Below are 6,126 nucleotides of genomic sequence, written 5' to 3' on the forward strand. Positions count from 1 at the left end.
CGGCTCCCACCCATTGTTGGCTCTGCCATGCAAGGGCTCCCGGGGGGACCATGGCGCGTTTGTGGCCCCCGCAGACAGCCGGGGCAGGCCAGGCCAGGGCGGTGGTCCCAGGGGGACTCTGTCCCATGCATGCAGTGGTGGGAGGAAGAGAGTACTTAACCACTTACATCCCAGCATCCTTGTGGGGGCGGCGTTCGCAGAAAACAACAGATCAGACAAGCTTGCGATACCTTGTGCTTGTCGGTCGGCTATCTTCAGCGAAAGCTTTCCCCATAATAACAGAAAATAAACATATATAACCATATGGGGTTTAAGTGGTTAAGTAAAAGTATAGCAATATCACAATGTGGAAATATTGTATTTCCTGTACATACCTATATATATATATTTTTTAAATTCTTTATTTAGGGACATCCACAATCATATTATACAACCATTTAAAAAAAAATGGATTTCTTTATCTACAGGTTTCTTTTATTATTATTTTTTAGACAGGAACAAAAAAGAATAAAAATAAAATAAAGCATATGGGAGAGATGGATGATGGATGATGTACAGAAATTAAAGTACAATACAATATAATACTCATAGGGAGACATAAGGGAGTATTTGAAACTGTGAGCAGTAATTCAAATAAAAACAACAGAACCAAAAAAGAGAGACATGAGTAAGACGGAATCATTCAATCCTTGCCTCTACAAAATCTGGTCACAAAGGAATAATATATTCCACCCAATTAGACCAAAACTTTATACATTTCTCCTTCTGCAGTCTGAGAGAGAAAGTGTGTACATACCTATATATATTGACATCAAAATAGTCTTAAAGTAGCCATTATGCAGAATTTCACAATTTATTATTACGTTTTCCAAATGTGTCCACGTGTCACGACGCTATACGGAAATACTCAAATGCCATACTCTGTGAATACTCAACAAGAAGGCGGTGGTGGGAGCAAACAAAAGACACACTGACAACAGGAGGAAGTGCAATGAATGAGGTGAGCTTAAGAAGACCGCCAACTGATCAGCTGCTTGACAAGTCACATACACTACATCTCCCACACAGAGCTGCACATGCGTGCAAACCTCTCGAGTGTATCTGCCTGAACTATAGTCTCGCAAGCTTCGCATCATGTCTCGAGTAAATGTAGGCTACTTACGTTACTTTGACCCACTGCTCTGTGGAGTTTTTTTTATAGACGGTATATATGCACGTGACATCCTCATCATCATATCCGGAAGTAATGCGGGAACGCCTATACTGAGTGACAAAAAACTACTTTCTGGCCTTGACAGCCCATACGTCCATTAACCTATTTTGGGCGGGAACCCCTTTTGGTGTTTTAAACATTATGTTATAATTTAGCTATTGAAAAATAGCAGATCTACAAGCTCATAACTTGTAGGTCTGCTATTTTTGAAAAATCGTTAAAATGTGCCTCAAATCTTTCAGAAAATTGTCATGATTTAGAAAACATTTTTTTTAAATTTCGACGTCAGGCCTGAATGGGTTAATTGCTAAGAGACTTTAAACGTCGTTTAACTCACGTTATGCATGTGCAATACGCTCTATTTAGGATATATCAAAGTTTTTACTGTTTTTCTTCAGACAGTACGCCTGCATGAGGAGGACAGGGAGGATATTAGACATAAACAGTCATCAGCTGGACCTCGACTTCAACCCACACAGTGAAATCCTCAGTGTTTATTTAACCACTTGAATTCTCCATTCTCAGTGAAACAGACTTCAGCTACAACTGTAAATCAAGTCTTAGTGAAACGGACTTGAGTTACAACTGTATTTGCACCGCTTTATTCCGTCTTCAACAATAAATGCCTTTGGCAAAAATAGCAGATCTACAAGCTCACATCGCGTTGTGAACTGTTTTCAAGGGGTTACCTCTGAAGAGCCGTATACACACCATTGGTTCTCAAATGTTTGAATAATGTTGAATTTATTTCCTTTAACATAAATCTTCTCTTCTGGGGGTCCCGGCACAAATTTGAGAACTAGGCTACTGCCGTTATAGGTACACATTGGGAATCCACATCCACACAGAACAAGAATATTACATGGTGATAAAATTATGCCATTTTGTATTTGGATTGAGGTAGATTTGATGATGCATCCACTACAACAGTTTTAATGTCATGGAGAACACACACGCACACGCACACGCACACACACACACACACACACACACACACACACACACACACACACACACACACACACACACACACAGATTTGCAGGGTTTTCTATAGTAAAAACATTTCACTATGCCACTGCATCAAACACACTACTTTTATGCCAGAATATGTAGAAAAAAAGTTGGTTTGGGCATGTCATTATGCTTCAATGTTTCAAAAATGTAAAAGATTACAAAAAATAAAATAAAATAATAGAGCTAAAGTGATTAAATAAATATAAATATACAAATAAAGACAATTCCGGAAAATTAGCCAAAGCCATCATAAGAGGCAGAGAGCGGCTTCACCAGCTCAACCCCCATGAACCCTGTGAGATTGGAACCGGCAACTTTCCGGCCCAACAAGCTTGCTTTCTTAACCTTCAGGTTAACACTGGCCCATGGAGGGGTCACGTCAGTAAATTGTGCCTGGGAAGAAAAAGCCGGCAGCATCCCAGGTACCGACCCCGGAGGAGCCCAGACCAGGCCAAATTGAAACCAGAAGGTGGGGGTGAGCCTCCGCGACCACTGGCGACATAAATTACGGGGATTTACAAGATTTTTAAAACACTTTTAACAATACCCCCCTTTTAATGCGCTCTCTGTTTAATAATGCACTTTAGGCTTTAAGAGCACGATAAACAAACCAATAATTCACTTTTTTATCATCTGAGGGTGAAGCCCCTCAGGACAGAGTTCTACAGCGACGTTCAAAGGGTCCTCTGGACGGATCAAATGAAGGGCTGTCGCAAGATGTTTTGGACTACACTTGAGACTGAATCGCTGATCTGCGTGCTCTCGTGAGGGGAAAAGTACACAGAGGTTCATCTATCCCGGGAGTTGGGCGAAGTTTCAAAGGCAAACTGATAGCGAAGGGGAAGACACATAACTTCTCGCGAACAAAGGTTACAAGGCGCTGTCAAGAGATGTAGGGTCTTATGAAAGAATGAGCCTCGGGTTACGTGGACGCCAGCCTGACTTTTACGAAAGACAAGAATCCGTAACTCTGCTCGATGTTCGAACAACGGGATGAGAAACTCTGGCAAGAGGAGGAGGCTGTAATGAATTCAGAATGAAACTCCCAGCATGATGAATTAATGTCTCGGCCGACAATGAATGTGACAGTCAATTGGCCACAGGCTAGCGGCCATTTTTCTCTTATGTCATGCTTGGGGGGTGGGAGGGGTTCACCCCCCAACCCCCAAGTATGACATGAATAAAATGAGCAATATTTCATATAAGACGAGGATCTTATGAAAAGGATTTGCCTCAGGTCACAAGGACACCAGTCCGACCTTTACGTAAGAGAACAATCCGTGACCTTGCTCAGCGTTCAAACGAATCGATAGACGATAAACGATCTGCTTGCTTCATGGGAACCAACTAAATCACTGAAGCGTTGCTGACATTACAACTATGGAGAGGCTCTGTAGAAATATCACAAATATCACAAACAAACAAAATATATGACATGTTTAAAAAAATGTACGTACTTTTATATTGGTTCTGTATGTACATTAATGCCAGTGCATACTCTGGTAAAACATTTAGAGTGTACAGGAAATTTCTATATTTTGGTATTACTACTTTTACTTAAAGGGGTTAGTGTGTGCGTGCGCCTGTGAGAGGCTCTGGGAATCTTCAGTGCTGTAGTATTTCCACAGTGGCTGAGCAGTGCGTGAAGCTTCACAGGATTAACTGAAAGACTCTTCTCGCTGCCAGGACGAATAACGCGTATAACCTGCCAAGAGCAGGGGCTATAATGAATTCAGAATGAAATTCCCAGCACCAGGAATTAATTTCTCAGCAGTCAATGGGCCACATTCCCACGGCGGCCATTTTGTTCTTACGTCATACTAGTATGACGAGGTCTGTATGACGTAAGAGCAAAATGGACGCCATGGGAATGCGGCCAATTGGATGAAATGCTTCTATGAAGTCCAATCAAGGATGTCCGAGCAACAACATGATACCCATATAAAAAGAAAGTTTAAAACAAATCAATTAAGTAAAAATCACACCCATGTGAAGTGAGGGGGGGACATCATCATGACGTAAAATAGACACTGACGTGAAATTGCCCATTCATTGTCAATGGGAACTTAATGTTTGTGTAGGACAAAGTTTGTGCACATACAGTACACCAAAAGCTGGACATAGGATGGGCTAGCGCCCCTTAAAAATAATAAATGAAGGATTCTGTCACTCTCCCTGTGTTCAGAGGTGGCAGATCAGGGGACAACCGATGCCCCATGTGTTAGGGAAATGACTTGCGCGCACGCACACGCACACGCGCACAAGCACACACACACACACACACACACACACACACACACACACACACACACACACACACACACACACACACACACACACACACACACACACACACACACACACACACACACACACACACACACACACACACACACACACACACACACTCTAACCACACACTCTCTAACCCACAGCCAGCCACCACTAATCAGCGGTCCATCTCATATAATCCTCCAGCCAGTTCAGTGCCACAGCATCAAACATCCAAACAAATTGTCCCTCCTCAAGTGTTGCACTGTGGGGAGGACATAAAACCCGACCCGGACCAACAGCGGCATGGCTCTGGGGCGGCCTCGCCTCGGCCCCACTCCCACTCCCCTGCACAGAGTAATATAACTTGGCCCAGGTCCGCCGCCGGCCCTGTTTTCAATGTCCCTTTGCAACTTGTGAGGAACTCATTTCACGGTTGCCAATAACACTTGGGAAACACTCAAAAGCGCCTCGTTTCTTTTTTTGGCTCCTTTTTATTTTGAGCTCTTATGCTCCCCAGTCCCCACTGAACGTTACTTTACAGGTATTTGAACTTGCCAACGTGCCAATGCATAAAGCACTGGTTATCAAAGTGGGGTCTTGGGACCTTTATGTTTAAGATGCCCACCCACCCACCATCCACCCATAAGCCAATCTTATAGAGTGGGGGTCCCTGTTTCATCTCTCTCTCAGCCAAGGGGTAGTGCTGCAGGCTAAATGACGTCTGTCCATGTACCTCATAGAATACCACTTATAGCATCCCTATTGTGGGAAATAGGGTCTCTGATGCCAACTACCTGAAATTCAAATGGGACACCCATCATGCCAAGAGAAATAAGGAGCACCAGAAAATGACTCAAGACACTACCCCCACTGCCACCCTTAGATGGAGCTGACCTGTTCTGACATTCCATATGTTGATCTGACCTCATCAAACCCTGTAACACTCAAGACACGCTCCATATATGGCCAGTACAGAATTCATTCCATATGTTGATCTGACCCCCCCATGCCAAAGCGCCAGCACTCGCCCAGCAGTCTGCCGTCACCCAGGCGGATGCGTGCTCACCCTCACTCAGGTCGTCTTAAACTGGTATATTATATTAACAACTTTTATAGTATATCAGTATATCATTGATTGATTCCCCAAAAAAAGGAACAAAGTGTGTTCCTTATCAGTTCAACATGTATTTTAGTTGATTCTGTATTCCAAGGGACGGTTGGCAACCCTACGATGCGGGGGAAGGATGGTAAAAGTTACGGTCCGTAGCTCCAAACCGATGAATCAGCCTTTTTTTAAAGACGAGGCATTAACACACGTAAACTCTGCCAATTAAAGACTCCCAAACTGTGTCTGTTCTTCAAACAGAGCCCGACCTGAGCCCCCCCTCTTTTACGGCGTCCCGTTACATAACCGTAAAGCTAAACGTTCAGAGGAAACAAAGAGAGCGTAAACTTTAACTCACTGGAACACAAACAACCTATGCCACAGACGGGCCGGTTCAAGAGGGTCAATGGTGTGACCCCCTCACCCTCCCAGTGTGTGTGTGTGTGTGTGAGGGGGGGGGGGGGGGGGGGGGATGGTGATGCATTCAAGAGCGCCACAATGACTGTGAACGGAGGTTAA

Source organism: Electrona antarctica (genome assembly GCF_951216825.1).
Source record: "Electrona antarctica genome assembly, chromosome: 3".
In the NCBI taxonomy this organism is placed as follows: Eukaryota; Metazoa; Chordata; class Actinopteri; order Myctophiformes; family Myctophidae; genus Electrona; species Electrona antarctica.